Here is a 21284-nt window from a genome sequence, read left to right as displayed (position 1 = left end):
AGAGTATTTCATTTATCAATTTCATTTTATTTCATTTTCTTCCATCAGACATACGACTTCATTTCATTACCAACGAGTTTATTGAAACACCTGAAAACCGAAGAACGGGCTGCCGTTTCGAGGATTTCGTTTTTCTCCCTGAAGGATGATAAGCTATATAGGGTATGGAACCAAATTGGCAATTTATCTTTCTCCACCAGACTTAATGCTTGAATTCGTTGTTGATGGCAATACTAATAGAACACAGCTACAAATGCTATGTATATACACATATGTATATATGCATGTATGTGTGTGTGGATGTATATAATTTATGATGTATACAGAAACTTAAACGGCCGTTGTTTTGAGTTTTGTCTCGGCAAAACTTCTCTTAAGATACTTGATGTGTTAAAATCAGAGCTCATTCAGAAATCCATAAGACACCGGTGTTTTGGTTTGATTTAGTCTCCGCAGGCATTCAGAGTGAATTCAGAATCATTGTTCTAATATGCAAATCAGCAAATAAATGATTCATTGATTAATGCAGAACACACACGCACGCACACACACCCATATATGTATATAGATATATGTGTGACGTGCGCGTGTGCCTCTGTGTGTGTGTGTGTTTAAAAAGGTTGAATTAGATTCGTGTAATCATACGGTTCTAGTATATTTTACGTTAAATGACCACGTGTATTTGTTTATATATGATCGTCGATTTCCGTAAAAAACTTTTATTTTTTTACATATGGGGTTGGGGGGGAAATGGGATCTTTGGGGTTAGGGTTAGGGTTAGGGTCTTAACCCTAACCCTAACCCCAAACCCTAACCCTAAACCCTAACCCTAACCCAAACCCCAAAGATCCCATTTCCCCAACCCCGTATGTAAAAAAATAAATGTAAAAAAATAAAAGATTTTTTATGGGGTTGGGGGGAAATGGGATCTTTGGGGTTAGGGTTAGGGTTAGGGTCCTAACCCTAACCCAAACCCCAAAGATCCCATTTCCCCAACCCCATATGTAAAAAAATAAATGTAAAAAAATTAAAGGTTTTTACGGAAATCGACGATCATATATAAACTAATACACGTGGTCATTTGACGTAAAATATACCAGAACCGTAAGATTGCCAACTTTTCTATTGAATAAATTAGTTTTAATATGATGTCATCTTTTTACAGGTAATACAAAACTCCAGTACCAAAGCAAACACTAAAATCAACAGTCACATTATTGCCGCAACGATTCCAAACATTCAAATAACCAACCTCGAGGATCCGGTTAATATCTCATTCGGACTAATAGATCAGGTAATAACTATATTTATTATAACTGTTGTTGTTGTTGTTGTTGTTAATATTTCATTTCAAAGCCACATCTCACTCTTCTCGAAAGAAACACTGTAGTAGTAGCAGTAGTAGAAGTAGTAGTAGTAGTAGTAGTAGTAGTAGTAGCAGTAGTAGAAGTAGTAATAGTAGTAGTAGTAGTGGCAGGAGCAGTAGTAGTAGTAGTAGTAGCAGCAGCAGCAGTAATAGTAGCAGTTGTAGTGGTAGTACCTGTTACAGTGTTGAGAGTTATAACTTATATGTTTATAACTTATATGTAGTAGTAGTAGTAGTAGTAGTAGTAGTAGTAGTAGTAGTAGTAGTAGTAGTAGTCTGTTACCGTGATGAGAGTTATAACTTTATGTTTATAATGTAAACGTTGTGTGATGATGGAGGCATTCTTTTTTCATTCCAAGCTTTAAGTTGTTTGTCTTGTATTTTCCTATCCACAACATAATGCTTTAATATCTTTCCGTATTGGCTTCATTCATTAGGGCCGTGTAATTTAAGTGTGAGTTACTTCGGGCTTTCATATGGTGACCGTTGTCGCTCTTTATTTTCATGTTCTACCTGACCCAGTAAATCTATGAAACACATCCCAAACATCAATATCTTATCAACTTGTATATCGTTAATTGTTTCTAGAACTACACCATCCAATGTCTTCTTCTTCCACTTTTATGGTGAATGCTGTATACTATGAGAATATACATAGATGTATAACTGAGGTAAAATGGTGAGTTAAGCAATGCCACAGCCAATGATGTTGGATTCCCAATGCCAAAAGCAATCAAAACGTTGTTTGCTATGATGTTTTGACGTTTTGATAACGTAATTAACAAAGACGCATTACATGTATTTTAATTACAAGCTAATTTGATTAAATTATCAGAATGTATTTTTTTTTCAGAATGCCACCAACCCACAGTGTGTTTTTTGGGATGAATCTCCTGGACAGATTCCCAAATGGTCACCTAAAGGCTGTAATGTATCCAAGTATGAACCTGGACAGAAAGTACTTTGTTCCTGTGACCATCTGACAAGTTTTGCCCTTTTGGTTAGTAAAATTATGACAAATTCTTAATTACCTGTAACTAGGCTGCTTGTGTCTATGCATTAATAATTTCAACACCTGCTTGATTTTGTATTGGTGGACATGTCGGTAAATGTGTGGGTCGTAGTTGTAGTTGTTATGGCTGTTGTTTATGAGTTTAAACTTAGGACGATGTCCTTTACATGTCATCAACAAAATAGAGGAGAATTCTTTCAGCATTGATGTGAAAGGAATCGAGAGAGATGGTCACCTGTCCTGACAGTAAAAATCTGTTATGTTGAAACCACCTGAATGGTCGTCTAGTTGATAGAGATGTATTTAAGATATGATGACCCTCCGTAGCTCATTAAACATGTTGGCAGCTTAGATGTTAAACCCTTGGTCTTTCGTGTTTCTCTTATATGAACTCTCCTTATATTTATGCGATTTCTTCTACTGATGCTTTTTTACATCCATAATACACATGTATCCACCACTTGTTACTTATATAACACTTCTGCCGCCCACAAAATAACATATGCACCTATCTATGGCACATAGTGTAGCCTACATGATTTTTGAATTAATTCAAATTGCTAGTTCACTCCATACCAGTTTCCAATACCACCCGACGCCACAAGAACCGAGATTAAATCGTCAGGTCACTGATATTGCGTCTATCTTTGTCAGTTTTTATCAGAAACATTACAGAATCAATTCACTTGTTGTCTTTATTAATGTTTTCATTTCTCTAATTCTTCGTTACGAAAATAATTTCAATTTCCCATTTCTTCATCTATCTAAATATTCATTTTTCACATATTCCATGTTATATATTGACCCAAAATGAGACGAACAACCTATCGAAAATGCTGTCATATCTATTTTGTCATCATTCATAATCTATAGTATCCATGGCCAAAGCATATTTGAAGCGGACACGTCCTCTTACTTGTTAAATGATGCTGCTTTATGTAAAGGAAACTGATCATGCAACATCAAGGTCTGAGAGTGGAAGAATGATCTTAATTTGCCTTGTGTTAAAGGAATGAGAAAGAAATGACATCGGTCTATCTCAGGTGAGATATGGTTTAAGTGAAGCAACCTCAGTTAGCTGGACTGATAAAATATACGAAGCCATCTTAATTGCATTTGAACTAAAAATCTATGAGTTGGTGGTACATCTCATACTTTTAGTTACACATCCCATATATACATAATGAATTCGGTGAAACTGTCTCTCATCCAACATGCAGTGTAAGACGGCCCATTATTAATATTGCCATTAATGCAGCTTACACATACGCAACATTCTACATCAACACTTTATACACTCATAATTTATATAATTATTGACCGACATAGGAATGTGAATGGGAAAAGGAGTTAATACGTTGTTATTTGTTTCTGTTGCAGAAATCGGGGGAAACTAGTCACCTCTTATCAATGGCATCTTACATTGGCTGCGGAATATCATTAGCCTGTCTCATTCTTATATAATATTTTATGTTTGTTCCAAGTAAGAATTTCATTTTCTATTTTCTTCCATAAATTGTTTTAATACAGAGATGCAACAGCCATCATTTAGTGGGGTTCTCACAGATTGGTAAGATCGATGTGGTTGATGTCTGCAGGAAAGGCCATTGATGTGGAAACACACTTACCTAAATACTCACGTACATACATAAGTATATACATACATACTTATATACATGCATACATACATACATGCGTATAGGCACGCACACATGCATACGCATATACACATATGCATACGCACATATATGTACATACACAAACATACATACAAACACACATACATACATACATACACACATACATACATATATACATACATATATACATACATATACATACTTATACATACATACATACATACACACATGTATATATACATACATATATACATATATACATACATACACACATACATACATACATACATACATACATACATACATACATATATATATACATACATACATACATACATACATACATACATACATACATACATACATACATACATGATGGCCGTCCACTCGTGACCGAGGAAGACCATTGCCGACCTTCAGGAACATTGTGCGCTCTAGGACTAACTTATATTTTGCATTTGCGGCTCCGTTGGTGGCTAATTAGCCCTGCTCTTGACAAGCATACACGACTGCAAAAATTGCAGACCAAGCTTTCCCCATTCAGTATACGAGACGTGCGCTTTCGCACAGCTCGCCTAAGTTTTTCATGCTGGATAGTACTCTCTCAAAAGTGTCGATCCCCTCCTTAACCTGCTCCCTCCATCTGTGGCGATGACAGGCATTGTTCTCCCAGTCAGTGTCCTGCATATCAAAGGCCTTTAACGAGGACTTAACACAGTCCTTAAATCGCAGCCTTTGTTTCTGCCGGAGTCTCCTTTCATTCACAAGTTCTCCATAGAGCATCTGCTTAGGAATCCTTCTATCCTCCATTCTAATAAGGTGTCCAGCCCAACGCAACCGGTGCTTGTGTACCATCGCCTCAATACTCAAGATATCAGCTGTCCTCAGGATCTGTGTGTCTGGAATTTTTGAGGTCCAGCCAACATTGAGAATGTGTCTGAGACATCTCTGAGGAAAACGTTCAAGGACCCTTACCTGACGTTTGTACAGAGTCCATGTCTCACATGAGTAGATAAGCACTGTCAGTACACAAGCACGGTACACAACATCTTTTGTTCTCCTTGAGATGCCATGTTGGGACCAGGCACGAGACTGAAGAGACCGGAAGGAATTTGTTGCTCTCTACAACCTGAAAGATATTTCTTCATCCAGGGAGCAAGAACGGCTGAGTGTGCTGCCCAGGTAGACAAACTTGTCTACTACCTTCAGAATTGTTTCTTCAACCAAGATAGCTGGTTCTATATATGGATTTCCTTGTGCAGGCTGGAACATTACAACAGTCTTGTCCAGGCTAATGCTGAGTCCAAATGCCCTGCAAGAAGCAGAAATGCAATTCATGAGTATTTACATGTCATCCACTGTATGAGTGACTAAGTCACAGTCATCTGCATAAAGGAGGTCACGAATAATAGACTGGGAAACCTTTGAATTGGCAGCAAATCGGCGAAGATTAAAGAGGAGGCCAGAAGATCGAGATCTGACATATATTTCCAGAGAGCTAACCTTAGCAAAAGCATGAGTAAAAGTAGCAGCAAAGTACAAAGAAAAGAGAGTTGGGGCAAGGATGTCACCCTGCTTAACACCATTCTCTACAGGAATGGGTTCCGCCATGGCACCACCAACATTGACCCAAGCCTCCAGCCCATCATGAAATGATTTAATTATAGATACAAAGTGATCCGGACATCCAAGTTTGCCAAGTATTTTCCATAGAAAGGCCCTATTTACAGTATCAAAGGCCTTAGTTAAATCAATGAATACCTGGACAAGATCCATATTCTGCTCATAGCACTTCTCCTGCATCTGTCTTGCTGTGAAAATCATATCCATTGTCCCTCTACCAGATCGGAAGCCACATTGAGATTCAGATAGGACATCATTTACGAGACACCCATTCAGACGGGTAAGAAGAATACTTGCCAGAACATTGCCAGCAGCTGATAGTAGAGCAATACCTCTGTAGTTACCACACATTGTTCTGGCTCCTTTTCCTTTATATAGAGGAAGAATAATTGCATCCTTCCAGTCCTTAGGGATTGCACCATCCCTCCAGACTACACTAATAAGTTCATGAAGGGACTGTGTGATGCAATTACCACCAAATCGCAAGACCTCAGCACAAATTCCATCCTTTCCAGGTGCCCTACCAAGATTCAATTTACTTATTGATGTCATTACTTCATGTATTGATGGCGATGAGTCTAAGGAGTCAATGATAGGTCTTTGTTTCATAGTATCAATCACTGTTTCATCCACAACTGACTCATGGTTTAGGAGTTCAGAGAAGTGTTCGATCCAGCGACCTGTGATTTCTGTTGATTTAGTAAACAGAGTGAAAGACTCCTTGGAAAGCAAAGGAGCTGATGTGGAGCTCTTAGGTCCATAAGCTCGCTTCATAAGATGGTAAAGCTTCTTGCTGTCATTTGCATCAGCAGCAGCCTGAACATCACGAGCAAGATCCTCCCACCAAGTGTTCTGCATCTTCCTGAGAGATCGCTGCAGTAGTGATTTTACACTGTTATAGTGGGCAAGTGCTAGACTTAGCTGCACAGTAGACAGTTCTCTGTGCAGCAACACACTGTGGGCATGGCGCTTCACCACTAATAGTCGTTGAATTTCAGCATCATTCTCATCAAACCAGTCTCTGTGTCTGGCAGTAACATACCCCAGTGTTTCGGCTGCACATTGAACAACCTGGTCTCGAAAATCTTCCCATCCTGCAGCAGTTTCAATAATGGACAAGCGAGTCTGAAGCTCTTTCCTAACCACATCATATACCTTGTGGACATTTAGACGGCGAGGAATGCTGACTGGTCCTCTTCTCTCTTTCGCCCTAATCACCATTTGGAACTTTGCTCGCACCAGACTGTGGTCCGTCCAGCATTCTGATCCATGCAAGGACTTGATATTACAAATGTCATAAATGTCGCGCTTGCGGATGATGACGTAATCCAGCAAGTGCCAAACTTTTGACCTTGGATGCATCCATGTTGTTGTGTGATCACCTTTGTGCACAAAATGAGTACTTGCAATGTAAAGTCCGTGTTCTTCGCAAAGCTCCAGTAGCATGAGACCATTGCTATTCATTTTCCTACACCAAAATGTCCTAGAGAGTTCCATGTTTGCCAGTCTGTTCCTACTCTGGCATTAAAATCCCCCAGTAGAATGACTTTATCAGAATTGGAGATTTTTCTAAGTATGGCTCTCAGCTGGGTATAAAAGATTATTTTATCTTCATCACAGCTAGTCAAAGTAGGTGCATAGGCACTTATTAGAGTAGCAAACCGCTTACCTTTCAAGTGCAACCGTAGGGTCATTATACGTTCATTTATAGGAACAGGGAGCTCTTCCAACTTCTTCAGGATATCAGATCGGACTGCAAAACCAACACCAGCCTCCCTGCGCTCCTCCTTCTGCCTTCCTTTCCCAAAAAAGTTGTATCCGCCTCCTACTTCCTCAAGCTGACCATCACCTTCTATACGAGTCTTTGAGAGTGCAGCTATATCAATTTTATAACGGTTCAGCTCACGAGCAACAAGTGCAGTGCGTCTTTCAGGCCTGAAATCATTCTTGTTGTCCAACAGAGTACGCACATTCCAACATGAAATGTTTAAGTTCCGTCCAGATTTTATAGATAAAAGACTCTTTGTTTTTCGAGCGCAGAGTGGACATCCGTCAGTCGCGCTAAACTGACCAGATATGGAAAGACAGGCAATTTTTGGTTCACCTTTTCTAGAATCTCCCCGGTCTCCGGGTGAGCAGTGCCCTCTCCAAATGGAGCTGCTCAGACACCCATGCAGCAACCGAATACTACCGCTGTCTTGGGCGAAAAAGAGACGACTTTATATCTAGCATGGGCCGCCTACGTGCAGGTCGCTGACTACATGCTTCCAACCCGTCAGGTCTGCATGCTTCACCACCTTCCCATCGCCGCAGGACTTCCGAATAAAAACAAAATATATATATATATATATATATACTAAAAATGAAGAAAATATATACTAAAAAAGGATAGATATATATAGGAAAAAAAAAGGTCGGCAATGCCTGTGCAGAGTTTTAGGTCCAATAAGGCTTGCACAACACCTCATAGACCCTCTCCACTCTATTGACATTATCCAGAGACAAGCCGGAGCAAGATGTCTGGTGCCAATATGAGTCGCAGGCTCAGGGATGTGGGAGCGCCGTGATCTCTAGCACAAACCAAAGATCCCCAAAATGTTCAATGCCATTCCCTGCATATCTGGTTTTATATCAGAGTGACCTTCTCCTTGAGACGTGCTTTAACAAAAGCTGAGGGGCGCCTCACTCCCAGTGGTCTTTCGGCACGCCGGACACCACCCCGGAATTTCTACGTACCCGTGCTAACATTTATTGGATGGCCGTTGACTCTCAAGAGGTCCTCCGCCCTTTGACGGGTTTTGTTTTTCATCCCGCAGGGTGTCCAATAAACACCCTCCTCACCGGGGTTGCCGGTTTGGTCGCCGACGACCCGACCATGCAACAGGTTGTACTGGGTTACATGTTACCAGTAGCACTCGAAGGTGACCTGACATACATATATACATACATACATACATACATACAGATACACGCACATACATACGTACATATATACATACATACACACATACGTACATACATATATACATACATACATATATACATACATACATATATACATACATATATACATATATACATACATACATACATACGTACATATACACGCACATACATACATACATACATACATGCATGCATGCATACATACATGGATGCATATACACGCACATACACACATACATACATATATACATACATACATATATACATATATACATACATAGATACATACATTCATATATACATACGTACATATATACATATATACATACATACATACATATATACATATATACTTACATACATATATACATATATACATACATTCATACATACATATATATACACGCACATACATACATACATATATACATACATACATGCATGCACACATACATACATACATATACACGCACATACATACATACATATTATATATATATATATAAATTAAATTAGAGATAAAACCACTAGTAGGCAAATCAAACAATGAAAAACATAAACCAAACATAAAACTAAACATAATTAATATATTGTACAAAATATATAAAATATAAAATTTAAAACTTAAATTATTTAAATTTAAAATTTTTAATTTATATTTATAAATATTTATATTTTTTAAATATTTTTAAAATTTTGAATTAATAAATTTTTAAATTATTATTTTTTAAAAAAGAATATATATAACTGTCAAAAAGTATTATATATATATACATAAATAGTCTATCTGTTTTCTATGCATTCTACTATCATCTCTTGTTTCTTGATTACAGGGAATTATAATTATAACCATCGACACCTACTGTATGATTGCAAGAGATAATGCACTTGGTGTTTCATATCTCATCCCGGTTACGATACGCTTCTTTTACATCACATCCACACACAAATTCAATGTATATAAATATAACATAGACGCAGGAGTGGCTGTGTGGAAAGTAGCTTGCTTACCAACCACATGGTTCCGGGTTCAGTACCACTGCGTGGCACCTTGGGCAAGTGTCTTCTACTATAGCCTCGGGCCGACCAAAGCCTTGTGAGTGGATTTGGTAGACGGAAACTGAAAGAAGCCTGTCGTATATATGTATATATATATATAAGTTCAGCAACAATTTAAATTCAAATGAATATGGTACTTAATTTAGATGCATCAGAATTTTGTATGGTGTTATCCATAAAAATTTGCGGGGTGATTATAATAAAAAAATAAGCAACAAGAATGACTCCGTTAATTTGGTACAATTGTTTCGCACTACAATATTTTATTAAAAGTTTTATTAGTTTTTTTTAATATAAATTGTGTATGATTCTTCTGTAATTCATATGTTTAACGTATGGGGAAATAGCAGATGACAATTGGGGTTATATATAAAACATAAGGGCTTGGGTTACTTTACTTTATTTCATAGAGGTTTTTCTCATTGTATTTCCAGGTTCACGTTCTGGTAATAAAACAGATGTTGGAACAGCAGAGAAGAGAACATAATCAAGAATATAAAAAATTAATGTCTTTGAGAATCTTCTTTTCTTCTTATATTACATTAAACATGCTTGCATAAAAGAGAACTTCATTTTTATCTATCAATATAACACTACGAAACTTAGAGACTTTATAAACTGCAATGTACTTTAAACCTTCTTATTTTCTGTAACTCACAAAATCTAACATCATATGGTTTGATTTGTAATTCTATAGATATTTTCTAACTGCCAATTTTCACTACTAATTTTCAATATAATCTTTAACTTTTATTAACGAAGAAATAAATGTGGTTTCTTAATACAATATGTTTTGTTTTTATTTGAAACATCGTTATATTCTACTGTAAGTTCAAATAACGCATGGGAGAGAGAGAGAGAGAGAGAGAGAGAGAGAGAGAGAGAGAGAGAGAGAGAGAGAGAGAGAGACAGCAGACATACAGACAGACAGATAGAGTGATTTCGTCAGTTACTAATTACTCCACTAAAATCCACGCCACCATCTCTTCAGTTATCCGTTGGCCGGATAACTGAAGAGATGGTGGCGTGGAATTCCACCTCGGCATCCGAAACTCGGAGTTTTATCTTGGCTACCGAATACTTGTCACATATTACATTTACAGATGTATCTCTCTATATATAAAACTTAGAATGTGTGTCTGTCTGTCTGTCTGTGTGTTTCCCTAAAACTTGAGAACTACACAACCAATTTCATTCAAATTTTACACATGTCTTACTTAGGGTACAGGGAGTGTCATCGGCAAAAAATCTTAAATTTTCCCTAGGGCGACCCCACAGCAATATCATATCTTCTCCACTACGATTCCCTAAAACTTGAGAACTACACAACCAATGTCATTCAAAATTTACACATGCCTTACTTAGGGTCCATGTAGTTTCATGGGCAAAAAAGGTCAACTTCTTGCCTAGAGCGAGTCCATAGCCATATCATATCTTCTCCACTATTTCAGTATTACGTGTTAAAAGTGAAACAAAAACATTTCTCTATTTTATGTCAGATACTTTCACTTTAACAATAAAAATAATAATAACCATTGAATTATATGTAGTAATTAATAATTAAAATCAAAATAAAGTATAATATTATAGTAACATAACAAAAGTAAAAATAGTAATTGGTATAAAATTGCATCAATGACTTGAACTTGAATAAGTGGTTTCACATGAATGGGAATAAATTAAAAATAAAATTAGCGTGCAGAAATAGAATAGTGCAGATGAAGCTGTGCTTTTACATTAGATTATCTGCTAAATTAGCTAGCATTAAGTATCTATATGAAGTTTGGCTGTATGTAATATCTGTTTTCTGGAACAGCCGCTCCTACAGAGTACTGTTGTTGGTTTATTTCTTATACATAAAGGACTAAAGCTTCAACTGCTTACTACTTTCTGATTCATCGTAAGGTTTGTTGTTATTATTATTACTGTTTAACTATTGTTATCACGTTTGTTGGTTCCTCGTAAAGGAAACATTGTTGTGTTGCATTTGTTAAATAATTGTAAACTGTAGTCCTCCACCTTTGGGAGAGGGAGCTTTGGTTATTGTTTAAAAATTGAATTGTGTCATCGAAAAGTGTCTTGGTGCGACTATGAAAGATATCTAACTAGAGGCGGTAAATTCGCTACAATAAAAGCAAGGTTCGAGTCAACAGAGCGTGCAAGGGAGTACTCCACTCGAACCTTGCAACGTGGAAATATTTTATTTTTACCTTTATAACTGGGACGTAGGACCACCCGGATAAAAATTTAAAATGCCCCCCCCTCCCCAGAAGTAGCGGTAGGCTAGATTGTAGCCACACTTCTATACAAGAGGGAGGTCAAGATACATTTGATCGAAATTGCAAGAGACGGGCCTACAATTCCAGTCTGTTATATATTTTGAGTACTGTTATCACTAGCGATATCAAGATATAACTTTGTATTTTGTATTTTATGTGTAGATGTATATATATATAGATGTACATGTAATATGTACACATATATATACACATATATACATGTACTAGCACTATGACCAGGCAACGACGGGTCATAATGCTAGTATTATAATATATATAATATATTTAATAAACCTTTTATAATAATATATATTATATGTTATCTCTATATATATAAAACTGAGAATATGTGTCTGTCTGTCTGTCTTTCTGTGTGTTTCCCAAAAACTTGAGAACTACACAACCAATTCCATTCAAATTTTACACATGCCTTACTTAAGGTCCGAGGAGTGCCATCGGCAAAAAATCTTAACTTTTTCCCTAGGGCGACCCCACAGCAATATCATATCTTCTCCACTATTTCAGTATTACGTGTTAAAAGGGAAGCAAAAACATCTCTCTTTTGTAATGCAGGCACTTTCATTATAATACTGAAACTATTAAAGTGAAAGTATTATTTAACAGGGATGAACCATTAATAGTGGTCATCCTTTTTGCTAGAAGAAGATCCGCTATGGTCTTATATGCTACACCACTGGTTTTCAATTCATATTAATCAAATTTATATACAATTTTTCACCCTTATTATGTGTGTGTGTATTAGCAATTCATATAAAATTGCATCAATGACTTGAACTTCAATAAGTGGTTTCACATAAATGGGGATAAATTTAAAAGGTTTGTTGTTATTATTATTACTGTTTGACTATTGTAATCACGTTTGTTGGTTCCTCGTTAGGGAAACGTTGTTGCATGGCATTTGTTAAATAATTGTAAACCTTAATCCTCGCCTTTTCGGAGAAGGGGCTTTGGTTATTGTTTAAAAACTGAATTGTGTCCCTGTTTGGGGAAAGTGACAATATTTTCACCGTCTTTGCCGAAGCATTTTTGTTAAAATGCCTTCGAAAGAAGAAAGTCCAAAAATGAATTTCGCTGCAGCGGTACACTTCTATACAAGAGGGAGGACAAGATCCAATTGATCGAAATTGCAAGAGACGGGCCTACAATTCCAGTCTATTATATATATTGAGTACTGTTATCACTAGCGATATCAAGTTATAACGTTGTATTTTGTATTTTATGTGTAGATGTATATATATATAGATGTACATGTAACATGTACACATATATATATACACATATATACACACATAATAATCTACCCATACACACATACGCGCGCACACACACATACCTAGGGGCAGGTGTGGCTGTGTGGTAACAAACTACGTTCCAAACACATGGTCCTAGGTTCAGCTCCACTGTGTGGTGACTTGGCATGTGTCTTCTGCTTTAGCCTCAGACCAACAAAAGCATTCTCAGAGGATTTTGTACATATATACAGGCATACACACACACACACATATATATATATAATTTATATATATATATATACTTGCATACGTACATATTCGGCATAAACACTCTACCACTACAACTAATAACTGTTGGGACACTTTCAAACCTGCCTTACATTTGAACCGGAATCTCAACGCCCGAGATTTCCATCTGAAGTTAATCTCTCTCATAGAGCTCATACAAAAAGGGCAAGTCTTTGGGCCCATACAATGTGACATGTACACAATCGAGTGGCAAAAAAGGGGCCTTCCACATGCTCATATCCTGCTTTGGCTCTCAGCGAAGATCAATTCCAATGACATCGACAAGATAATCTCTGCAGAGCTTCATGATCCAGCATTAGACAAAGAGCTGTACGAAATAGTTAAAGCAAACATGGTGCATGGTCCATGTGGGCGTGGATTCAACATAAACACACCATCCTTGAAGGACAGCATATGTTCAAAAGGATTTCCAAGGAGGTTCCTACAAGAAACTCAGACAGGTGCTGATGGGTATCCATCATATAGACGCAGAAAACCAGAAGACGGAGGTTTCACAGCAACTGTCGGACAGCACGATATTGATAATAGATGGATTGTTCCATACTGCCCACTCCTGTCAAAGACTTTCAATGCCCACATCAACGTTGAGTTTTCCAACTCCGTTAAATCCATCAAGTACGTTTGCAAATATGTAAACAAGGGTTCCGACGCTGCAATGTTTGGACTTCAACAAGAATACTGCCAGGATGACGCATTATCAGGTGGGATGGTACATAAGTAGCAACGAGGCTTTCTCGCGCATCTTTGGATTTCCAATTCACCAACGACACCCCGTCATTCAACAGCTTGCAGTACACCTGGAAAATGGTCAAAGGGTGTACCTCACCGATGCTAATGCTTCCCTGTTGGTAGAGGAACCAAGGGATAGTACACTCACTGCATTCTTCAAGCTTTGTCAAGTGGATCCATTCGCTCAAACTTTGCTGTATCCACAGATTCCATCGTACTACACTTGGAATGGAAAAAAATGGGCCCCACGGAAAGCAGGTCAAATGTTCATGGATACCCTGGCATTAAGTTTCACACGTGCCTTGGGCGAGTATACACAGTGCATCCCACTCACCAAGAGTGCTTCTACCTTCGTCTACTATTGTATGAGGTCAGAGGGCCAACGCCTTTCCAGGCCCTAAAAACCGTTCATGGACATGTCTGCACAATATACAGAGAAGCCTGCTATCGTCAAGGTCTGTTAGAAGATGGTGCACAATGGTATGCAAATTTAGGAGAGGCTGCTTTATCACAATCACCTAAAAGTCTCAGGGCACTATTTGCAGTATTACTACAGGCATGCGAACTGTGTGATCCGGCCACTCTATGGCTCAAATATAGAGACAATCTTGCTGAAGACTTTCAGCGCCAAGCTCAACTGTTCTATCCTGACATGCAGAGTATCAGCAATGAAATCTATAACAAAACACTCATTGACATTGAAGACAGAATTGCTAAACTGGGTGGAAAGGAATTGTCGACGTATGGCCTGCCACAAGCATTCAGGTCAGGGTCAAATAGCCTTCCCACTGCTGTCATTCGTGAAACAACCTACGACACTCAAGTGCTTTCAAAGTACATTGTTGAAAATGAGCCTAAACTACTTCCGGACCAGCTGCAGGCCTACAGAACTATTCTTGACAGTGTACGCCAACGCGAGGGACGAATCTTCTTCCTCGATGCTCCTGAAGGGACAGGAAAAAACATTTATTACAAAGCTTTTCCTTGCAGAAGTTAGGCAGCATCAGGACATTGCAGTAGCTGTAGCCTCCTCTGGCATTGCAGCTACTTTGTTACCCGGTGGCAGGACAGCACACTCAACTTTTAAACTCCCTATCAATTTAGCAGCATCCGAAATGTCTTCATGCAACATCAACAAATGCTCAGATCAGGGACAAGTACTTAAAATGTGTCATCTAATTGTCTGGGATGACTGCACTATGGCTAACAAGGGAGCTTTGGAAGCATTAGATAGAACCCTGAAAGACATCTGAGACTGTCAGGCTCCAATGGGAGGTGTAACGCTTCTGTTGTCAGGTGATTTCAGGCAAACTCTTCCTGTCATTCCGAAATGCACTAGAGCAGAATAAGTCCAATCATGCCTAAAGTCCTCTACCCTGTGGCATCATGTTACAATCCTCAGCCTCACCACTAACAAGAGAGCTTAGCTACACGGCGACAAAATGTCCACAAACTTTGCAGAGGACATTTTGACACTTAGTGAAGGCGAGATGACTCTCGATGCATTGTATTTCTTATTTTATACTGTATTTTTTATTTCTAAACTTTACCCTTACCCTCATTCTTACCCCTAACTTATCGCTTTACACCTCTATATATGTTTATTTACTTACCTATGGATCCACCTTTTGAATATACGAGCGTCCGCGTATGTGTGTATACGCATACATACATATGCACGCGCATATATGTACATGCATACTTCGATATCTTATAGCTATACCCATGTTCGCGTGTGTCTCTGTGTGTGTGTGTGAGTGTATATGTGCACGCACATACGGACACACAGCCGTGTGTGCGTGCGCGTATTGACATGAGTACGGGATTCTTTACATACGTTCTTATACACATCCTTTAATATCTTATACCTGGACCTAGAGGCGTGGGCATATACGTGTGTGTATGTAGTGATGGGCGCGCGTATATACATGTGAGCGTGTACGCGCGTAATGTCCGTGTATATATGCGGATATTCTGTTGTATGTATGTGTGTGTACGCGCGTGCGTGTGGGTGCGTGTGTGTTTATGTACGTGTTTACACGCGAGTGCGTGTGTATGCTTATAGGCTTGGAGGCGTATATGTACGCGTGTATGTGGGTGTATATATCCATGATGATATGTATGTACTAGAAGTCCATTTAATTCAAGGAACCAGATTAAATGTTCATCAGCTCTGATTTACAACGCATTAAGTCCCCAGACGAAACTGTTGATGTACTGACAATTCTACAACTAAATTTTATCAATCTCCTGACCACCATGCTTGGTCCATAACCTCTATACATCCCTTATCTTTACATTCTTTTACACTTTTATCATGTTTTTATCAGGTTTTTTTACTTTTATTTCTATTTCTATTTTCACTTTATATTTCTTTATACCCCCTTTACATCTACTTACAACCCTTTATCCTCTACATTTTAATATTATTCTATACTTACACTTTTTATACATTTTTTATCCCTCGTCCCGAACTCTCGCCCCTACATCTTCACCTCTATATATGTATTTATTTATTTACATTACCTCAACATCCAATTTTCCTCATTCTACATTGAGAGAAGAAAGAGATGGACGCCTCAACTCTATGCTGCTGCCGCATTATGTCGTACGTGAATGAGAGGATTTGCATCCCCAACCAAGAATTTTTGATGTAACACATGTCCTTGTGGAAGCTGTTGTGCGCGGCTGAAGAAGGCCACAGACATACATTATGCATTGTTATAAATCTGTCTAATAAAGGCCCGAAACATATGTACCGCTGAATCCTTCGCATCATGTTTTTATTTTATTTTGATCAATTTACTCCACCACCTACACCACCAAACGGTATACACAGGTGCTTATAATTATCAAGTACTCACCCCGAATTTCTATATATATATATATATATATATATATATATATATATATATATCTGTATGAATATATATGTACACATGTATGCCTGTATGTATGTATTTGTGTATCCATCATCGCTTGCCACCGATCTTAGTGTGTTTACGTCCCGGTAACTTAGCAGTTCGGCAAAAGGACCCGATAGAATAAGTACTAGGATTAGAAAGCATAAACCCTAGGGTCAATTTGTTTGACTTAAGCCGGTGCTCCAACCTGGTCGCTGACAAATGGCTGAAACAAGTAAAAGAATAAAAGAATATATATGTATAATGTGGTAAAGTGACACACGAGTTGATGTGTACAAGGAAAATAAGACAACGAAGAAAACTCTAAAAAATGTTATCATGAAATTCATTTTGTAACAGTTAGTACTTGTTTCTGACTTTTCGAATTATTTTGACTAAGAGTAAAATAAAGGTTCTCTTATTCTTTAAATTGTTTCAGTCATTTGGTTGCGGCCGTGCTGGAGCACCGCCTTTAGTCGAGCAATTCGATCACAGCACTTAACCTTTGTTAGCCTAGTACATATTCTATCAGATTCTATTTCCGAACCACTAAGTTACGGGGACGTAAACACACCAGTATAAGTGTATATACCAGTATACAAAACACACACACACACATACATACATACACACGCACACACACAAACACACGCACACACACGCACACACATATATATATACGGCAGGCCTCTCAGTTTCCGTCCACCAAATCCACTCACAAAGCCTTGGTCGGCACGAGGCTGTAGTAGAAGAGACTTGTCCAAGGTGCCACGCAGTGGGACTGAACCCGGAACCATGTGATGTTGGGGTATAAATTAAGAAGAAAAAAGTTAAATCGAAGCAAAAATTTAATTAAATGGAGAGAAAGTGAGAGAAAAAAGGAAATGTCTTACCTATTTGAAGATTATGAAATATTTTCAAAACATTTCATTTAATTTTTCTTCGATTTAATTGGCTTTCTTGATTAATATTCACCTATTTTTACTCTTACCTGAAAAAATCGAAAAGACAGAAAGCGGTGCTACTCGTTACAAAATGTATTTCATGATAAAGATATTCTTTGTATTTTCTATCTTATCTTATTTTCCTTATGTCTGTCTGTCACCCCTCTCTCTCTCCCTATATATATATATATATATATATATATATATATATATATATATATATATATATATATATATATATATATATATATACATACATATATATAGATGTGTTGGTGTGTGTATGTGTGTATGTGTGTATACTGTCGTGTCCAGATGAGTCGTATTGTTTTAATATATTATATTCTAACACACACACAGGTTTGATTTCCACTCATTCATTATTTATAATTTTTCTTCTAAAAGGTTGCAAAAGCAACGAAAATTATAGAATTAATGGCTATTAATTAAATAGAATGAATTCTAGGTTCCGCGTGGTCACAAACAATATTTAACTTCAGTTCTTTTCTTTTCCTTTCATCTATCAATCTTTCACTCTTTCTTAAAAGTTCACAAGCAGAAATAATCTTTTTAATCGTTACTTTTTAATTTTTAGCTCTTAATTTTTCACAGTTAATTTTCAAAGTAATCTCTTAACTTACGAATCTGTTTCTGACATTTTATTTCTCCTTACTGACCACTAAACTAAAGTTAGATATTCTTTCTCACTATGCTGGCCCTAGAATTCATCTAATTAATTACCCCCTTCTCCACTTTACCAGAACTGGCTCCTCAACCCGGACCAAGAATAATTCAGGTCTCTTTCCTCTTATCTTTATCCTTATTTTTATTTTTCATTTCTCATTTTTGTTTTTACTTTCACTCTCATTCTTTTCAACACTTATCCTCCTCCTTTCTTTTCTTTCTTTTCTCTCTTCACTCCCAACCCTCTTCTCTCTGATCTCTCTCTCTCTCTCACACTATACCTTCACGTGGCTCATTTTCCTACAAGCTAACCACTAAGTCTATTCCTTCAATCTGAACGCAACATTCAAAATACAGTCGGGATTTATCTGGCATTATACTTAAGGACCTATACCTTCACGGAAGTACGGACTAATCTCCATACACTCCAGAACAAGAGGAGCTATGAACTTTATTCTCCTGTCTTTATTCTTCTGTCTACAGCTTTATTCTTTTATACACCGTGAATTCCCTGTCTGGAACTTTCCAAAATATGCACCTTGTCTCCAATGGCAGAATTCCAAGATACTGACACGTCATGTGGGATATCCCTAAAACAGCTTTAAAGCATTAATTACTTCTACTTCACCTTATTCTAATTAAAAATTCTAAATGAACTGAGATGCTTTTCCTGCATCGGTTTTGTTGTCCATTTGACTTTAATATATAACAGATAACTTGGAAGCTTACTACGGATCCGTAGCTCCAACCTCAGCAGTGAACTTGGAACCTAACGGATGACCAATTATAGCACTTATACAGCGTAGCTATTCGTTTACGAACTATACACTATATGCTCTCTCTCTCTCTCCATATATATATATATATATATATATTTATACATATATATATATGCACACACACACACACACATACACACACACACACACACACACACATATATATATATATATATATATATATATATATATATATATATGCATGCGTATACATGTATTTTTTTAAGAAGTGCTGTCGAATTTCATATTTATCCTTCGTAACAACTACGTAAATAATCTTCCCCAATCTATTAACCCAAAATTGTAATGTTATGAGTGGGATTTTTTGCTATTCATACATTTTATTCTTCCTTTTAGATTCACTCCTTAACTCCCACCGCAACTCTTCTTGCTCAAAAAAAGATTTACTTTAAAAGTTTGATATTTTTGAGACGTAACTTTCTTTTATGCAATTGCGACTGTCTTTTGTATTTTATCAATACATCGACCAACCCACATACACATACATATGTATCGAATTTCTGTATGTATGTATGTATGTATGTATGTATGTATGTATGTATGTATGTATGTATGTATGTATGTATGTATGTATGTATGTATGTATGTATGTATGTATATATGTATGTATGTATGTGTGTACGTGTGAGTGTTTGTATGTATATCTGTGTGTATGTTTAAGTGTTCGTGTGTACTTGCCATGACGCAGTTTGTGTATACATAACATACACGCATCTAACCTTTATTGTATTAGAGAACAAACGAAATAGTAAAATCTTTCAAACTATTTCTTTACATCTTGCTTACACCCAATTAACCTCCTGCTTTACACAAACATATGTATACATGTATATATGTGGGTGTATGTATTTATGTACCTATCTATCTATCTATCTATCTACCTACCTATCTATCTGTCTATCTATCTATCTATCTATCTATCTGTCTATCAATATATCTATCTATCTATCTATCTATCTATCTATCTACCTACCTATGTATGTATGAATGTATAAATATATACATATATACATATGTATTTATGTATATACGTATATAAATATATGTATATATGTATTTATATATATATATATATATATCAATATCTGTGTATCTATCTAACTACCTATGTATGTATATATGTATAAATATATACATATATTCATATGTATTTATGTATATACGTATATATATATATATATATATATATATATATATATACATATATATATATATATATATATATACATATATATATATATATATATATATATATATATATATATATGTATGTATATATACATACATGCATACATACATATATACATACACACTCATATATTGCCAAAATACCATCTGGATTTACCTTGAATTATACTTAAGTGACTATATCTTCACGGAAGTACGAACCAACATCCATACCGCAAGAAGATGAGTCGTGAACGTTACACTACTATCTGTATTCTTCTACCTACAGTTTTACTCTTTATTCTTCTCTCTGGTATTCTATTCCTCATAAACCGTGAATTCCCTGTGTAGAACATTCATATGTACTAACCTTGACTTTGATGTACGGTCACGCTAGCCAATCACTTGGGATATCCCAGAAACAGCTGTACGGCATCCAATAGTTAAATACTTAACTATTTAATTGCTTAATTACTTCACATTCATCTTGCTCTAATTAAATATTTTAAATGACCTGACATACTCGTCCAGCTTTGGTTTTTGTTGTCCTTTTTCCTCTAATATATACCT

General features: G+C 36.8%; 3 protein-coding genes across 9 annotated transcripts in view; 1 reads left to right on the top strand and 2 right to left on the bottom strand.

Annotated features, from left to right (window-relative positions):
* The window catches only part of LOC115225271 (leucine-rich repeat-containing protein 15-like), a 233029-nt gene extending 229975 nt beyond the window's left edge, over positions 1–3054 (top strand). The window contains exon 17 of the mRNA XM_036513971.1: positions 3043–3054. The gene's annotated coding sequence lies outside the window, so the exon portion shown is untranslated. The remainder of the gene's footprint in view (positions 1–3042) is intronic.
* The window catches only part of LOC115225268 (adhesion G-protein coupled receptor G6-like), a 1160637-nt gene that overhangs the window by 324266 nt on the left and 815087 nt on the right, over positions 1–21284 (bottom strand). The window lies entirely within an intron of this gene.
* Positions 1–21284, bottom strand: part of LOC115225305 (slit homolog 1 protein) — a 514782-nt gene that overhangs the window by 310997 nt on the left and 182501 nt on the right. The window lies entirely within an intron of this gene.

Source organism: Octopus sinensis, linkage group LG27, assembly GCF_006345805.1.
Source record: "Octopus sinensis linkage group LG27, ASM634580v1, whole genome shotgun sequence".
Classification (NCBI taxonomy): Eukaryota; Metazoa; Mollusca; class Cephalopoda; order Octopoda; family Octopodidae; genus Octopus; species Octopus sinensis.
This window is presented reverse-complemented; position numbering and strand designations above follow the sequence as displayed.